The sequence below is a fragment of the Scomber scombrus genome, chromosome 10, assembly GCF_963691925.1.
Source record: "Scomber scombrus chromosome 10, fScoSco1.1, whole genome shotgun sequence".
Classification (NCBI taxonomy): domain Eukaryota; kingdom Metazoa; phylum Chordata; class Actinopteri; order Scombriformes; family Scombridae; genus Scomber; species Scomber scombrus.
The window spans coordinates 10,064,240-10,084,378 of NC_084979.1; positions in this window are offsets into that span (position 1 = coordinate 10,064,240).

Genomic DNA, 20,139 nt, shown 5'->3' on the forward strand with positions numbered 1-20,139 from the left:
GAGCCACAATGGCCAGCAGATTCCCCCGGATTTGGAGCACAAAGGGTGGGCAGTCGTCCACCCAATAACCCTCAAAACCACATGCCTCCCAACATGGCCGTCCACCCGATCTGACTGTCAATGGCTGCACCAGTGTCCTGAATCAGAAGCCGGCCAACTGAAACAATAGAATACATGTGTGAATATGTGTCTGCACACACTTACCAAACAATCATGGAGATTTTAGCCAACTGTCACTGTCCTGCCAAACAAGAATGTCATAGTTGTGGTAATTGGAGTTTTGCTCCAGGCACACACACACACACACACACACACACACACAGATCATTATTTTGTCTCCCTCAGTTGTAAGTGTCTCTGTGCGTGTGTGTGTGTGTGTGTGTGTGTGTGTGTGTGTGTGTGTGTGTGTGTGTGTGTGTGTGTGTGTGTGTGTGTGTGTGTGTGTGTGTGTGTGTGTGTGTGTGACAGATGAGTCCTGCTGTCAGAGTCACCAAGGGGTGTGAATGTCTACACTTCAGAAGTTTTTACAGCTATTCTTGTTAGGACATTGCATTGACTTCCATTCACTGTAGGTAGCCTTAACCCAAAACCTAACCCTAATCTTAACCATAACCAATTTATTTCTAATCTTAACCTTAACCAGAAGCTCATAAATGACGTGTTGTGTCATTAGGACCAGGCTTTGATTTCCATGAGGACTACTGGTTCCCACAAGGTTGGTTTTTATACCAGAATCGGTCCCAAAGTGGTAACACAAATGCACACGCACACACAAACACACACATTTGTATTACTACAAGTGTGAGGCCAATTACAATGCCTGCAATTCATTCCTGAACCCTAATGATAATCCAAGCACTAATCCTCAGTCTAATTTTAACCATAAATCCAAGTCCTAATACTAACATAGACTGACATTTCCTCACTTTTGCAGAAATTCCAGTGTTACAAAGTTTGAAAATGTTTCTGTTAAGGATGCAACACACACTCACACACACACTCACTAGCTCTGACTTTGTGTTAATAAAGTTTTAAATCCTCCTCGTAAGTTTAGTTCAGCCTTGTCCTGGGCCCATTAAAAGTTACCTGCTCTCAACAACATGTGGACCCAGCAGAGGAGAGCCTGTGACCCATTTCCAGTCCCCACCCTTAGCTTAAGAAACTCTGGCTTCACGTTTATTGCAGCCAGGTGTTTAGTGCACTTGAGTTTGACATAATCATTAGGTTGGTCTCAGACAATTAAACAATGAGATAATTAAGCTCAATTAATGACTAATGTCTAATGTCTCAGAAACTGTTATGTTCTTGCCTGAAGCGAAGGTACAGAGATGGCAGCAGGTGGCTGAGTGTAGCACAGCGATGGAGCATCCACTTAGCCAAGTTACAACTACCAACTGTGTGTGTGTATATGTGTGTGTGTGTGTGTCTGCATTTCCATGAGAGTGTGTCAAAGACTGACTCTAATCACCCGGATTGTGCCACTTGTGTTTGCCATGACAGTGATTGTAATTGCAGCAGCATTTGGCTCCAGTGCTAATAGAAGTGTGATGAGCAGCCAGGCGTTCACTGAGGCCGACCGCTTCTTCAGAGATGGACATCAGAAGGTCTTTAATATGACACAGCGGTGGTTTGAAAAAGAAACACGTAATTGCGGTTTGATGTTCTCTTTTTCTTATCTGCGATGAAAGTTCATCTGAGAAGACAAGGTGAAGGAGGCCAGGGGCTTTCAGAAATGTCCAAAAAAAAGCTGCACAAAAATTAATTTATTCAAGATCAAATCACAAATTGGGGTTAGGCAGAGTGTATAATCTTAACATGAATCATAAGAACTCAACATTGCTCAACAGCCACTTTGCTTTGGCTAGTTTTAAGCTTAAAGGACCATTCCACACTGCTTCCTTCACAGGCTGTTAAGGCTGTTTGGAGCTCAAACATCCAAAATGGGCTCAGAGTGGAACTGTGGAAAAGAACCAGTTGGTAAACTGTAGATCGGGTATCTAATCAGGAAAATGTCTAGATGCCTCCCTGTGGAGGTATTCTGTTCAACTTAGTAGAGACTTTGGAGTTGACCTAGCATATGCTACAAGGATTAGGTTCCCCATCTGGCCTGGCAACCTCTCAGGATACCCCTGAACAAGCTGCAGGATGTGACTGGGGACTGGACTGCTTTGCTTGACCTACTGCCATCACAGCCCAGACAAGGTAAATGGTGGAAAATGGCTTCATTTTAATGTGATTACGTTAACTAGGAATCATGTATCATGTTTTACTGCCAACAATTTTCCAAGGCAGTCATGTTGAAATACGTTCGAGGTAGGCATTTGTTTTCATTTATTTCAGTACAGTACACTATGAAATTCAGCTTGTGTACATTTGAATCTCGCTTGAGATCCCTCATAATTTGATCTGTCATTGGGCTGAACATTATCTTTGTCTGGTAGTGCATTTGTAAACAGGGACTATTTAAAAAAAATATCAACTCTGAACCGCAGGTTTTTTAAAACAAGAATGTCTATTACGTTGTCTTTTTTATGACGTCTGAGTTTGCTGACTTGTGTGTATAAATCTTCGTTTTTTGACAGTCAAATCCCAAACATCTGATATCAGCTCTTAATTAAATGCACCACCAAGCACATATTTTCAAAGCAGTTTTGTTTGTTTGTGCACAACAATAATGTAACTTTAACACAAATCTGAACTAGATTTCATGTCCATTGTAATTGTATCGTCTCTCAATTGTTGTTAATTGTCTCAAGCTAGTTTCAGGTTTCTCCCTCTTTATAAAAAGAAACTGTAATAGCTGCAAAATTATGGCGTGATATAAAAAATAATATATGTAAGTATACTTAACAGGCTTGGTTTAGAGTGGTTCCACTTGTCTTGCATTAAAACTTGTCATGTGCCTTTAAGACCTATAAACTTGAAAAAACTGTATCATTTAATTTTCAAAATACTAGATTATTTTTCACTGATACATTTTTTTTTCTCTGAGCATGACACAGCACAGGTCCAGGAAATATTTTAACTGCTCAGTCTTTCCTCTGATATTTTATACAGCAGTCTCATGCTGCTCCAAACCCTCAATCACTCCTAAACCCACAGGTTAACTCAGAAATGTCACACAATTTGTTATAACTGCAGTATTATCAATCAAAATGTCGAGGGGTGCAAGCTGTTTATGGACATTTCTTACAATCAATCCTGAGTTTCTTTTTTACAGCTGTTCTTTTCAAGGCTGTCTAAGCGGAGGACAAGCCACTTCGGTGTGTCATTCACAACAGTTGAGACAGCGACGAGAGGATCAACGGATCAACTGACCCACAAAAGGTTAAAAATCTGATTTTCTGCTCTCTTGTAAATGTAACCAATGACTCATACCAGACAGCCTTCAAAGCTGGCTCCCACTTCCAAACAGTTTCTGGGCAAATGACCAATGCTATCAAAGAAAAAAGCTTTGATTCCCATGGCATATTTATTGATCATAACACTGTCTTTTGATATGTGCTGCTAGAAGGGGAGCTCTCCCCTGAATATCAATGACGTCCCACTGACAGGCAGATAGAGTGGGAATATCATCAAGGGCCTATTCATATTTCATTTCTTTCTATTGCAGACTATTCTCTTCTGTTGTGTTTAATTCTGCATTGCACTTTTCATTTTGTTGCTGTGTATTTTTTCATTGCCTGTTCAGTCTTTTCTCACATCTTTTCCTCTCCTCTTTCACCTTTTCTTAACCCACAAATGTTTTGCATATAATCACAGATCGTGTCACAGTCAGACATAGTCAGGCAGTTTGTAGGAAACATGAAAACCTAATTCTCTCTCACTTAACTATTTTAATTTCCATTTTATAAGCACGATAATACACAGACATCTTCCCGTTCAGGTCATACATAGACATACAATCAACAATTACAATGAATCTCCTCACTCAACAATTCACTCTATTCAGATGTTCTTGTTCTCTTTTCTTTCTATTCTCACTCTCTCTTTTTTTAATTTTACCAGGTGTTTGCATACTCATTTAGCTATCTTTTGTAATGTTTTATTCCATTATGTTTTATTCATCCCTTCATCCCAACTATATCTGAATGATGGGGCCACCTCGGACTGAGCTGTGGTGACTGGGGGTGAAGTGAGGTGGGGTGGGGTGGGGGCTTAGGGGACTAGACTGGTTTGCAACATCTTGGAGTCAGAGGACCTGATTCCCGCTAGGCCCCTCTCCAAATAAAAAGAAGCTCCTCGGGCCCTGTTGACTAGACCCCTCCTGTAGGGGCGGGGGCTCTTCTGAAGGAGATCTGACCTGCAACGTGCCTGCCACCTTCTACAGGCTTGGTGCCGGCCTGCAAGCGAAAGCAAAGAAAGCAAGGAAGAAGAGAAAGGAGAAAAGAGCTAAAAACTTAGAATAAAAAAATGATAAAACAAGCAAACTAAAATAAAAAGAAAGAAGAAAAGGAGGGGTGAATACATCATAATAAATACATAAATACATAAAATTCTTCCCTAACTCAGCTGTACTGACCTGACCCACCCCATATCCGCACCCAGAGATGCCCTCCATTAGCATTGTAGCTGTTATTTTCTTTTTCTCAGTCTTTCTTCCTTTCGTTAATACTGTCTCCTCTTTTGCTCTCTCACACAGAAACACCCGAACTCTGCTGAGACGTGGGGAGATTTTTCTTTGCAGATTCTGAGAAATTAAAATTCCCATCTTTTTCAGATTGACTGCTACGTGTTTGATTACAGCTGTAAAATCTTGGTTATGCTTCAGCGCTCCCTGATGCATCATCTTCACATCCGTATTCACAGTGCAGAGTCACCTTCTGCACATTGTCTTTTTTACAACAGTTGCCAGTGCATGTGTGCCAACCGATAAGTCTTGTTCAGAGTCATATACGTTTATAAACTCAAAACAAAAAACAGAGAAAACAAAATGAATACATAGAAATGCTTTATTTTGGACATATTTGATCCGACAGATTGCTTGTCTAAAAGTGGCAGTTCACGAAGTTGTCTTTTTTCATTATCAGGCACTCCAAGGATGGCAATGTTGGTTCATCTATTGGTCCACCGCTTGGGTCCAAACTGAAATATCTCAACTATTGGATGATTTCCATGAAATTGTAAAAACTTTAGTGATCCCTCAATTTTTCAACTGGAATTTTAAATTGCCCAGCAACTTTCTGTTTAGCCCTGATTAGCAAATGTTTGCATGCTAAAACTCCAAACTAAGATGGTCAAGATGGTAAATATTGTACCTGCTTCACATCAGCATGATAGTTTGGCCGTTGTAAGAATGTTGCATTGCTAGCATTTGTATTTAGCTCAAAGCATTAGTAGTTAAATGAAGACTCTTGCTTTACTTAGACTCTTGTGTCTAAGTAAAGTAGCAAATTACCATGGCTAAAGGCTAAAGCCAATGCAGAAGCACTTTAAAGTGCAATGCCACCCATGGCCGCTATAGATACTGGCTCCAAAAACTACCTGTTTCCAAATGACTTCCTTTCAAAAAAGTATCAACTTCTTTCTAAAAATAATAAGTAAATCCCTTTTTTTAAATGAGTCACTATGATATCAATTGCTAAATTCGGGCCCTATAAAAAGTGTGCTTATTGTCATTTAGGAAATTATTGCTCCATTAATAGGATTTGAAGACTTATAGTAGATTTTGATGTCTGCCATGTGGGTGTTGAGTGACAGCTGCGATTGACAGTTTGCTCACCTGCTGCTCTCCTCAGCTCCAGGCTATTGCCATCCCACAGCTGCTTCATCATCACTCCTCTGTCTCCACTGTTGTGGTGCATGGGTGCACCAACAGCCTTAAGATGCAGCAATTGGAGAGACTTAAAAAAAGATTTTGTCTGCCTCATAGAGAGTATTTTGAACGCTAACAAACAGTGCATAGTATCAGGCACAGTGCCTACCCCCCGTTTTGTTTATGTAAAGTTTAGCAGACTAAGGCACATCTGGCTTAATGGTTACTGCTATAACAGAAACATCCCCTATGCGGACATCTTTACCAACAGAGTAGATCTTTCAAATGTGATCATCTCCACCAATATCATGCAGGATCTTATCTTTTATCTATGCACTCCTGCAAGGCATTCACCATCTGACACCATCTGACAGTAAGTGAGTCAATATTCTAAGCATAAAAATCTGATGTATGCATAAAATAGACATAACTGCAGAAACCTACCAGCTAGACCAGTCAGCCATCGGGCTGCTCACTTTGAGAATCTTGCTCGTGGTAAACTGTTATGTCAGCTGTGGCCACCTGTACTCTAAAGCTGGCACTGCTAAATGTCAGATCCTTATCTAACAAAACCTTCATTGTTAATGACATTATATGTAACAACAAACTTGATTTAATTATTCTCACTAGGACCTGGCTGGATGAGACTGGTAACAAAGACCTGATAGAAACATCACCTGAAATTTTCAATTTAGTACAATCCAGATACAATCAAGGGACTGGGAGGGACAGGGGTGGGGGAGAGGGTGGAGGGTCATTGCTACCCTCTATGTTGATCACCTAACTAATAATATTTCCTTTGGCAACTTCTTCATCCTTTGAATATGTATCCCCTACCCTTTTAGTTATGCTGTATCACCCTCCCAAGATTAAGCATGGCTTCTTGAGAATTTAGTGAGCTGCTCCCCAAAACTTCAATTGGATTTTAATGCATTGTCATCTCAGGGGACTTCAACATCCATGCTGATAACCCCAGTAATTCAGACACAAAACAGTTCACTGATCTGCTTGACTCATTTGAATTCTCACAGCATGATGCAGGACCTACTCACAAAAAGGGCCACATGCTTGACCTGGTTATCTCTAAGGGTCTGAATATTAGAATTACATCCATTCTAGATGTTGCAGTCTCAGACCATTTCTATATTTTTTTTAATATGACCTGGCTCCCTAAGAATGTCAGTGCAGTCAGAACCATAGATAATCATTTTTTCCCATGATAGTACAATAGGTATGTTTACCAATAGGTATGCTGATATGGCACCCCCTACCCTTAAATCTGGTAACTTCAGCATCTGTTGTGGGGTCTCACAAGGCTCAGTTCCAGGTCCATTACTGTTCTATCTATGCTGCCACTTGGTTCCATTATACAGAAGCACATTGTATCTTACCATTCATATGCTGATGATACACAATTCACCTTCCCATGACAACCTCAGCCTTAAAAATGAACTTGTAAACTGTATCAATGACTCCAAACTTTGGATGACCAAAAACCTTGTGCTAATCGCACAACAAAGGCAAGACTGAGATCATTGTGGTATGCGGTCAGGTAGAGGTCAGAGAGAGGAGATCAATTCAAAAGTGATCTTGCTGGGTGCTTGCTAGGTGTTATTTTGGAGTCAGAACTTAACAAACAAGCCACATTACTATTAATGTGGACAACTCTATGCTATGATGGAGGGTTGGGAGGTGGTATGGATGTACATTTATGGCAGTATATGTGTAGGATCGTCCGGTGTCAGTCTGTGTTTATTCTACCACTGTCTTTTTACCTGATGCACGTTTGTACTGCATGTTGTTTTTATTGTTATTTATGTGCTGCAAGTTTTCCCTATCTCCGAGACAAATTTCTCCCTGGTGGAGACCAATAAAGTAACCTAACCTAACCTAACCTAACCAAACTCTAGCTCATCCAAAATATTGCAGTTCACTAGGACAAAAAATGAACTTTTTACTCCAATCTTTAATCTAAAGATTCTAAAATACAGAATTGATTTCAAAATACTGCATACTGTCTACAAATCACTTAATGGTCTATCTCTTAAATAAATCTCTGACCTACTCACTGCTTAAAAACATTTTTTTCTCTATCTCTTTGGGTGTATGTGAATGGGTGTGCTACACAGACATAAATGATTTATTTTATTTTTGTTCAAATGTGTAGTGTGTAAATCGCATCAAGATTATTTGTATGTGCTATGCAAATACATTTCCCTTGACGTGACTTGACTCTCCAAAGATATAAACTCCTTGGATATGCCTGTTTCTGTGCTTTTCTTTCCATTGTCATTCATGTTTGTTACCACGTCTCATGCTCACCTCCCAGTTATTCTCTATCTTCCATACAAGCAGTTGTTGTCATTTTCCTTAAACATAAAACTCTTCACTTGCTGTGCAAGTACCTACGACAGACCTATAAAAGCCTGGATCCATATTACTGGTTGTAATGGTAGCAAAACCGCTGGTATCAATACAAATTGCTTGTTTGATATTACATACAATCATGATGGACCATTACAGTGATTAAATCTTATCTCTTCCATGTTCATCCTATTTGCACTTGATCCGTGAAGGGCAACCAAGCTATTCTTTGTGAGGCATATGGCACTATACTGTGTCCATTACTGCCGTAAAGAGACGTTTAAGATGTGATAGAAATTATATTTGCCTGCAGTCCTTCAGTGATATGGAGTCATACCCTTACTGTTGTATGCATACATATTTCTGCTTGTGACAGCAACTGAGAAAATGTTTGTTCACCAATTCAGACCTGAATCATTTCAGATGCCATGGTACATTTAAATTGGGTTTAACACAATATCAGTAGCTTCAGTAATTGTGGGTCCGTGCGAGTCTGAGGACATTTTTGAAGACTGTGGAAATTTGTATCTGTTTTATATGTAAAATAGGATCTGGGAAGATGTAGTGACATTATTTGACATTTGGACCTGAGTGGCTGTCTTCAACATGAATCTCTTATCTAATCCTGTCTTCACACACCTGCTTCTCCTTTTTAAAACTCTCATACTCAAAATATCACTCTTCTGTTTTTTCCCATTCTCTATCATTCTTGCAGTTTTTTCTCCACACCCTGTAGCTCTTATGCTTCCCCTCTCCCATCCTCCATTCTCTAACTCCATCCTCAATACACCAATCTTCTCTTTCCTTTCTCTATACTACTCTCTTCCACGATTTGAACGATATGTCGATTAGATATTAAGCCTTTTATAGGTCAGCGACGTCATGATATGGTCTAGCATTTAGACCATATCACCAACTAAATAATGGTGTGTGGCATAATCATAATAAAAATGTAAAGTCAGGGAAATGGTATATTGGCCTTCAAAACCAAGATGAGTCCATTTTTAACCTTAGTTCTCATTTATGTAATCCTTTATCTCCCCCACTCTTCTAACATGTGGATCAATAAATACCATTTGCTGTAATCCTGTTTACTGTAACCCCATTCAAGTAGCAGATATATGGTTTACCACATTACGATCCCCACCAGAAGCATGCAACATCCACAACTTAAATCTAGTCCACCTATCATGGCCATGTAGCCCAAAACTGGTCATTAGGTGGATGCCTGTAATTTTGTATTAAGTCTGACAAAACCTTGTTCTGTGATAATATCCTGTTTTGTGTTTTTACATATTTAAAGAGTTATCCAAGAGTTGTTAGTGGTCAAAGGTGATTCCTCCTCAACAACTTAGTGTAGCTGTTAGCTAGCTTAAAAATATATATATTGCTTTTCATTTTTCAGAGCAAACTGTGCCCATTTCCTTGGGCAGGAGGCATGCGTTCAATCAAAGCTTCCACTGTATTGTCAACTTTTTTTCGATATCTTAAACTCCGGGCTGCAAAATATGCATGAGATGACTCAGAGATGTTTATGTGGACGTTTCTTTTATCCCTGTAATGAGCACATTTATGGTTGTTTTTGTCTCTGTTTCAGACCTGCCTTCTGACAGAAAGTGACTCTATCAACTAACTTGCTTGATGGGCAGGTCATCATTTCTGACAGACCTTAGGACAAGGGCAACCATGTTCCACTGAGAGTCTACAGTGTGCTGGGTTTTATTGCAACTGATCACCACTGCAGGCAATTTAACTGATGAGTTATTCCACTCTACCTGAGGGAGTGCTAATCTTTTTGAATTTTAGGCTTGTTCAACATCCTCAGAAATGTTTTTTAAAGGAAGGTTATGTCTGCACCTATGCTACATTCTGTTCATTGAGTAAAATGCTAATGACAGCATGCTTACATGCAAATATTTGGTCATACACCAAAGTGTTAAACAAATTAAAAATGTTTCCTGATAATGATTATGCTAGATGAAAAGTTGAGGGATAATCAAAGTTTAATTTAAGTTGATTCACTTAGTACAACACACATTGTATGAGATATCATGCCTCTGTGTGGCCTGACTGAAGACACCTCTATATTCATGCCTTAAGGCAGATGACCTGTGTATGTGTAGGCCCTGCACACAGTCTGACATTTGAGTCTGACAATGAAATGAAGTTTGAGCTGAGGAGCAAGGGTCCATCACCAGGCCTGCAGAAGGACTCAGCATCTAGGAGGAAGAAACCACATTCCTTCTAGCTTGCTTGGGACTGAATGAAGAGAGGCTCCAGCAACAGGGAGACTGTTGCTGCCTATGAATCGTCATCCATGTTCAGGGGTCCAGTTCCAAAAAGCATTGCATTCCCTTAACACAGTCTTCCAAGAGCTGTTGCGCATACTCTGGGCTCTCCCTCATCTGGCGCTAACAGTACAGGGGTATCTCCCTCATCTGCAAAATATTCCTGCTGTTGATCTCAGTCTTTACAATCAGGTAGGCCTGTTTCATCCTCATCGGCCACACAGTTTTCTTCTAAATCTTCCTGACTGGCTGTCATTGCTGCAACATGGGCTAAAGAAGACATTCGATACAAGGAGCAGCAAGAACAGTGTTACTCAGAGTTAGCTGCAGAAATACATGTTAGGACAATCTGGTCCACCAGGAATTGTGCAAGGAATTGCACGGAATTGCAATGCATTGCGCAATCTAACATGGAGTGATTCACCCTGTGAGGCTGCTGGTAACACATAACGTTAAACCTACGCTTTCATGAGAGCCAAAATATATTTTACACACACATAACTATTCACAGCTAGACAAATTCATGCAAACACACAGACACACAAACACTAAATATATTGAAATATACTGCGCATTAAGCTCTTAAGCATACACTGTATGTTAACATGGGGGACAAAATAGTTAAAACTGTTATGAGGTACAGATTTAGAGCAAACCTATTACAAATGTTGTTGAGGAATTTTTAAGTTCATTTCCAGGTTGCAAGGTAATCTAAAATTCTTTGTTGGAGATGTCTAGATGAATAAATCTTAGTTTTGTTTCTCGGAACTGCAGAAGCCTGCTTAGGAAAGTTAAACCAGTCAAGAATAAAATAAAGGACATAGACTCCAAAATTGTATTCCTAAAAGAACCTTATATTTTAGATAAAGTCAATAAAACAATTAGGAAGAGGCAGCAGGGTAGTGTATTCACAGCATCATTGTCATCCCAGGCACATAGAAATCATGACTCTTCTTCATAAAACAGTCCCGTTTCAAGTGATCAAAGATAGAATGGGAAACTATGTACTAACTAATCCAAGGTTCTCTATTGTCATAAAATTAACATAGATGATCCCAACTTTTTTTCAACTCTGTTCCTTACTTTCTTGACATTTGCAGAATAATACATAATAGCAGGGGAATTTTAATTGCACATTAAACCTCAGTATAATATTGTAGTCTTGGATTATGTGCCATGTTGTCTAATATATGTGGATAAAAAATTGACAATGACCCACCTAGATGGCAATTTCAGCACAAATGGTTATAAGATGAAGAATTTGTAAAATATGTAAAATATATAGGCCTTTCTCAGAAGACACATTATTAGTTATACAGGCATACATTTTAAAAAGGCACGAGGAGAGATTACATTCGGAATATAAAATATAAGACTCTCCTTGTGATGTGACACAGTTAGTGGTTACAATTTCTGAGCCAGACCATCGTGTTTCCCTTTTGTAGTATACAATTGCAGTCAACATAGTTGTTCGGGACGAGGCAGCAGCAGTACCGAGAGAGGAAATAAACACTCTTTTGAACAAGAGAGCAGTATGAGTGGTTCCCAGCAAGGCGAACAAAGGTTGGTTCAGCCGAAAAGGGGTAGGATTTCTATTCTAGACCTGCAAGTATTAAACAAATACCTACAAACTACAGACCGAAAAGTGCTCTATTGTGGACATTTTGACGTTCTTTCAGGAACTGCTGGATAAATCTCTCTCTCTTTCCACAATTAAGGTCTATTTGTCTGTCATGTTGGCTTTTGTGATGCCAGGCACTCACCCTCTTGTCTTAAAGGGAGTCTGCCGGCTAAGGCCTGTGGTTAAATCCAGCACCCCCTCATGGGATTTGAATTTGGTGCTTGAGGCTCTTCATGGTCTCCCATTCAAGCCAATTGAATCTGTAGATATGAAATTTCTTTGATACAAGACTGCACTGCTTCTCAGTTTGACCAACCACAAAGTGGGTGAGCGGTATCCATGCTTTGTCTGTGCATCCCTCCTTTACAAAGTTCACTTCGGATAGCTCCAAGGTTACATTATGTTTGAATGAGCTAACCCCCTTCTTTTGTATCTAAGAAGCAGGAGAGGTTGCTCTCCCTGTGTCATGTGCATGTGCTTTACATCAACGTAGACTGCACTCATAGTGTATGTTTATGTGACCAGTTGTTTGTCTGTGTGGCTAATCCAGCTAGTGTCAAAGCCCTGTCTAGGCATCGGCTTTCTCACTAGATTGTGATGGCTATTTCCCTGGCTTACAACAGCAAAGGTTTTCTGTTGCCTCATGGTGTGAGGGCAGATCAGTCATGGGCATGGTAACATCATGGGGTTTGTTAAAAGAGATATCTATGAGTGATATCTATGCTGCAGCCAGTTGGTGTTCACTGTACATGTTTACCATTTACAGACTGTTTCGATATGACAGTCCCATCATCAGCTCATTCTGTCCTTTCATTGGGGTTTATGATGTACAAGAGTGCTGGAGGTTTGACTCTGCTTCGGTGGCTGCTCTGCGGGGTAAGAATACATGTGCTACACCAGATGTGTTGTACCAAATAAATCAACTGAAAGAGAACGAAATGTTATGACTACAACTTCTGTTTCCTGAAGGAGAGGAACTACATACAACACCATGTTGACTCGCTTCAGCCGGGCTCGGTGAAGATTAGCTATCAAACTGAGGGATGACTGTGGTGACAGGAGTATATACAATATGTGCAGGCAAGACCTCACAAATGTCACCAAGGGTCATTTGCCTTAAAGGCATGAATAGAGAAATCCAATACAGTGTGAGTTGTACTTCGTTTCTCTCCTTCAAGGAACAGAATTTATAGTCATAACATTTCGTTATTACAATTCATGTGTACCAAATTTCAACCCAAATTCATATAATAGTTTTTTTTAATTTAATTTATTAGTAAAGGGACCATGTACAATATTAAACATAAATGTCGCCATTTGATGTATTGCACCAGAGTTACCAGAGACATTTCACTCAAAACCATAAATTAACCTCATGGTGGCACTAAAGGAAATGTCAAGGGATCCCCAAAGTCATCAGTATACATCATATGGACACCATGGATACGTACAAAATATTGTGCCAGTACACCCATTAGATGGTGAGATATTCCAAAGGTGATGAATGACAAATATTACCATCCGTGGAACCAAACCAAATTCCTAGTTAAAATTCCTTTATGTGTGTCTTTAAAAAGAAAACTATATATCGTTGGATTTCAGACAGCTGGGGTTAAAAGTTGAGTAGTAGATTATGAAATGGGAAAATAATAGATCATTTTATAAATAACACTAAATCTCTTCTTTAAAAAAAAAAGTGATATAGTGTAGATATATGTTCAACTCTTGCATTCAAATGTCAGGCAAAAAGGATAACAGCAGGCAAAGGACACGGCAAACTTTAAACATTTTAAAGCAAACTTTCAAAATATAATTAGAGCCATGTATGCTGTGTCACCTCTCATTCTTCTTCTTCCAATCCATCTTTCTCTTTCACTCTATTTAACTCTTGTTTTTTTAAACATTATTAAACCAGGGAGTTCAGAACAAACCCATTGGACTTTAATGGCCTCCAGACAAGCAAATGATCCTTAACAGTGATTTTACTTTTAATTTTGTAATCAGGAATGACCGAGGGCGATACTTAATTTTGTCTCTTTCGCATCTCCTTCTCTTAGTTTTTCCTCCCACACACTCACTCCTCCTTTTTCTCACCCCTCCATCCCTCACTCTTACCAGCTCCTATCTTCTTACATTATCTAGGCCTTTTCTCTCATCTGCCTCTTTCCTTTTCTTTTTCCTGTACCATCATTCCTCCTTTCCTCTTCCCCTCTTGTGTCCTCTGTCACCTCCTTCACCTCCTCTCACCACTACTTTTGCTTTTCCTCCCTCTTTTTCTACTATCCTCCCCTTCTGTCTTAACTGTCTTTTCCGCTTTGCACTCTCTCTCCCCTGCCCTTTCCCCTCTTCACCTCCCTCTCGTCTCCTTCCTCTCATCTCTCCTTACCCCCGTTACCTACCCCTCCTTTTTACCCATTTTTACCATCCATCTCGCACTCTCCCGCTCAGGCTCCCACCTTCACCTCCTCCTTCTTCCCTCCTCCTTCTCTGCCCAGCCTGACGTGGGACCAGATCAAGGCACTGTGTTGCCGGGAGTAACGGGGATTGAGAGCGACGCGTTGGAATGCAACTCCAGCCGAGCCCCTGAGAACAGGAGGAGGAGGAGGAGGAGGAAGGGGAGGTCGAGAGCATGTATTTCCACTTTATCCCTGTGAAGTGTTTCTCCCAAATAGTCTTTCTTGTTCTGCCCTCTTTTAATTTTCACCTTCATCTCTCACCTTTTTGTGTCTCTATGTTTTGTCTGGAGACATTTTGGGGTCCTTCCCCTCCTCCATCTCTAAAGGGACGGTGCCAAGAACCAGTATTCTCAGTCTTTATCCCTCTTTTGGCTGTCTCTCCTCATCTCCTCTCTGACTTGTTCACCTGTCTCTTTCCTCATCTTTTACATGTTTATAGCTTCATTTGTTTTTCATTGCTTCTTTTCATTATTGCTTAATTTGATTTGTCTTTTCCTCTTCTTTTCTTTGTTGTCTCTACTCTCTCGTGACTTTGGGGGGCTTCTACAGTATTTACCGTCTGTCGGTCGTGCCGCACACCCAGCCGTCTGTTTGTCTGGCTGTTCACAGTGTAAATGCCAGTGAGAGAGACGGAGGGAGAGACAGGGAGGGCAAATACATGCAGATGCAGATGGACGCACACTCAAACATGCACACACACATTCCCTTACTCAACCGTGCTACCACACACACACACACACACACACACACACACACACACACACACACACACACACACACACACACACACACACACACACACACACACACACACACACACACACTCTCTCTCTCTCTCTCTCTCTCTCTCTCTCTACTTTATCAGCAGAATGAAAGTGCTTTCTGGCGGTATTTGAATGAGACAGAAAAGAACCCTATTCAGCCCCTCTGCCCGGCTTTTATTAACACTGCCCGTCACTGAGGCGACATAAGCCTCCCCTCCCTCACACCCAGCCTCTCTGTCTACACACACACACACACACACACACACACACACACACACACACACACACACACACACACACACACACACACTAATACACACACACAGAAGCAGAGGGAGGTCTCCTGCTCAGGTATGATGATGCCCCCTCCTCATCTCCTCTCTCTTTTCTCTCTCTCTCATCCCTCTTTTTCGTTAGCTCCTCCTCACTCAGGGGCTTTTGTTACCTCACCCCCCTCCTCCCCTGCTTTTTTTTCACCACATCTCCCTCCCTTCTCTCTTTCTCTCTCTCTCTCTCTGTCTCTCTCTCTCACTCTGTTTGCCTCTGTCGCTGAATGGAAATACGCACAGATGCGTAAAGGGGCGGTCAAACTTCACATATCCACCGGTGGCAGCAGCAGCATGACCGAGCCCCTCTCTTTGGGTAAGAGGACTGAGCAGAGGACAAACTACTATCTTGGACAAGTGTTGAGGCCTCAAGCAGAAGTGGCGAGAACCCCGAGTACAAGCCTGGAGCCCACCTGTTTGATGTCGGACCCTGAAGGCTGGGATCATCCGGAGCCCCGGCAGCCCCGGCCGGAGGACTTAGGGACAGAGGCGTGGGAGGACCCCGCGGTGTCCCGGCTCGGATGCTCTGATGGATGCTCGTTTCTTTTTCATCCAGCTTCTTTTTTTTTCTTTTTCTTTTTCTTTTTTTTTTTTAAATCCAGAGGTGCTGTTGCTCGTCTGTGGCGATCCAGAAATAGCAGCAGCCTGTCTAGAGGTTGTGTGAGGAAGCTTCTGAAGAGGTTTATTTGCGGTAGTTCTTTTGTTTTCTGCGACGAATTTGCCAGTGTTGTGTCATTTTTTGTATGTGTCTCTCTCGTCGCCTCTATTTTGAGTTTCCAGCTTTGATGCCACTTAGTCTGCCGGAGTCGTACTAGTAATTAGCGGCTTGATTGACAGCTGGGTAATTGGATTTATTTCATATCCGCTTCTTGAAGTTGTGAAGCCTCTTAAGGCGCGACAGGAATGGCTTCTCAGGCTTTATTTCTGTAGAAAACAACAGGAACATACCTGCTTCTATACTTATGGGAGTTTATTCTAATTTTAATGCAGTCACATGCCAAAATTCTCAATCCTTTTCCAAGTCATTCCTGGAGCCTGTGAGGCCCAAGAATGCAGGACAGATCAGGTTATGCAGTTCAGACAGAGGAGAGGGATTATTTAATATTTCAGTTGTAACCTCCACTGCAGAAATGTCTCTCTTATTGAGTCTGGTATCATTTTTTAAAATCTTCTCTCCATTTCCTTCAAGTGCACCGCCACTTGTTTTAGGAATGTTCCAGAAAATGTGGCAAAATGAAGAGGACCAGCGCCCTGTATCAAAGACTCTTAAACCACACTGCAACAAGTTGGTTGAAACAATTCTCACTATCATCTGCAGATTTTTCTAAATTGTATTTTTTAAACATTCATAAAACTTAATCTGGTTGTGCGTGTTTGCAGCATGTGGTTCCTCACCAAGAGGACAACAGGTGCCACAGAGCTTATTGGTGGAGGAGTTGACCCCTCCCCTTTAAGAACACATTTTTAAATGAAGGTTTTCATTTAGTCCTAATAATTGGCCAACACAAAATGCCTGATTTCATGTTTTTGTGGCACAGGTCTGGAAAATGAAAATTGTACGTATGTTTAGAAATGTAGACATTCTTCAACATAAGTAGAAAAAGTGTTAATTGAAAATACATACAGGCTTCAAAGTTTATGTGAATGTATGCAGAGAGTAAATGTTTTAAAATATGATATGAATCGATATTAACTGTTTTCAATACTTACAGATACTTGTTGCCAAGGAGGAAACAACATCTCAGCTGACCAAAATATATTTTAAATGAATGTCATCGAAATGTACTTATGTCTAGGTATAGACATCCATCAGAGGAACACGTATGTTGGTTGGTAGATTAAAACATTTGCGTTAACAAAGGGTTCTATTTGTGACCTTGGAAAAGCTAAAGGGAGGGAGAGTAAATCTGAGTCATGCACTGGTAGCAGTGGAGATGGGTGGATGATTAGATAGGGAAAAGGGCAGACACGCTCTAACCGTGTATTCAAAAAAGATTCAAAGTGACTTTCTGTACCATCCAAAACATGGTAGTGTGTAAAGGTTAACAGGTCAAGACTCTTCAGATTCATCCTATAACAGGATGTCTAAGTCTGATCGTTGTGGGCTAAGAGCTGAACTGCTGCCTCGGAGACAACACTGTGGGGAAAGAAAGCTCAAGTTCTGTGCTCATTGGGTGGACGTCACACCCGTTGCCACACCTCAACAGCAGGTGGCATCACTCGTCCTTGATGAGGCTTCACGTGCTCTCCCTCTGACTCACACACTGTCTGTCTGCTGGTCAGTCACTCGATCAGTCCTTGGCCTGCTGTGACGCTGTATTCCCAGTGTACCGAGTATATAGGTCCATGTGTCATTTCCTATCAGCTCTGTCGTCCTTTCTGGGTGTCCGTGTCCTTTGCCTGCTGTTATCCTTTTTTCCAGTTTTGTGGGTCCTGGGAGTTAGTATTCGGATGTCTTTCCATCTATCATCTCACTGTGTGTGTGTGTGTGTGTTTGTGTGTATATGTATTTGCTCTTAAAATCCAGTCTTCCCAATGCCCAATGCGCTGTATGGCTTTTTATTCCTATCTGACTGTACTGATGGTTCATATAGGGATGGAAGCCATGCACCGCGCTGGAAGCACAGCGCACTGGACCATGGATTTAAGCCCTGTCACCCCTCTCTCTCTCTCTCTCTCTCTCTCTCTCTCTCTCTCTCTCTCTCTCTCTCTCTCTCTCTCTCTCTCTCTCTCTCTCTCTCTCTCTCTCTCACACACACATACACACACACACACACACACACACACACACACACACACACACACACACACACACACACACACACACACACAGGATGCATGTATAAGCACAGTCTCAAGAGCCTACATGCTCAGAGAAGGCAATGAATGGATGCACACGTCCAGGAGGCCATGAGGCGAAAACCTGTCACACATTCAAAGAAATGGATGCACATGCACTTCACACATAAACATGCATTCATTTATGTGTATGCATGCAATAGGTATGCATATGTATGGTTATGGTGTATGCATTACGCACACACACATACAGGGCACTCACACAGAAATGGTCCCCTGATCCCATCAGGTCTGTACTGCAGCGAGTCAGTCTGAAGCTGTCTGACTGTATCAGCTGACAGACGGCTTTCTGAAGTGAAACACACACATCTGCCACAGAATCGCAACAAGATCGATACGGATGACAACAGAGTCCAATGAAAATGAAATTGAAATGAAATGAACAGAATTGATCCGGACTCAAGACGCAGAACTCGATTCAGGGAAACCACATAATCTTGTCAAAAAATAACAAGATAAAGAATGAATTTAGTCATGGTCTTCTACCCACTTAGTTCTTTTTCGGGGCCCCAGTGGGAAGAAGACATTTCCCTGCTTACACTGGGTGGAGGGCAATACAACATTCAGGGCATGGCTGACACAGAGAGATGACCATAACCACATTTTCACATCCAAAGCCAGTTTAGAGTTTGAAGTCCTTACATAATTATGACATAATTATAAGAAAACATGCAAATGGGATGGGAATCTAATCAAAGACTTTTTATTTATTTATGAAGGTAGACTAAGACATTGTGAAGCTCCAGTTTCAAAAAAGTTAAATATATATATATATTGTGGTGTGAAATGACCTACTGCAAATCAGGAACAGATAGAGACTTCAATATATCACATCTACTTAGGGTGACCTGTAATCATAAGTGGAAATTTAGAATGGCTCCTCTGTGACTGATTATTTTCAGACATAGCTACCAAAAATCATTATTAGCCAGGTGTATTTATCAGATAGTTGACCAGAGTTGTCTAATGGTCTTACGTTCCTGTTCAAACTCCATTAACTGTATCATATAAATGATATTCTTTTCTTGTGTTTGTCTGATTATTGCTTCATTTCCAACACATTCTTCCAGGTAGACAGACTCTACACAAGAGAAAGTGACACCAACCACTGATAAATGAAATATTAAAAGAATACATTGAAACAGAATGTCTCTTAATTTATATTTTGTGACTTTTATTAGAGTAAACTTATCATGGGACTGTAGCCCCGACATTGAAATTCTTAAAGGACATTACTGCGTGGCCTTCCATCGTATCTGTAAAGTGTACATTACACATACTATACTATTTTATATTTTCAAATCTTTCATTATTTCAGACGGACACTGATTTTCATCCATAACAAAAGTCAAAGCACTGATGTGTGGCATTCATGTCCTGGTAGAAAAATTGCACTCAGGAACATCACTGAAGGTGTGTCCCAGCGCATCTCTGGATGTAGGCCTATCTTCTAACCAAAGACTAAATTTGTGGTAGAATGTAAATCATATATTTGTAGTAGATAAAAACAACGTGTGGAAATTCTGGTATAGCCCTTTAATGCCAACTGCCTTTATGTTGAGGATCTAAAGGTGTTATTCTAATGTTTGGACTCATCTCTCTTGCTAAATGCTTCAAATATTTAAAAAATTAACAGACCCTATCCTTGCCAGACGGGTGCGTTGCCACGAAACCCCACGAATACAGCTATTAATGTGTAAAAAAAA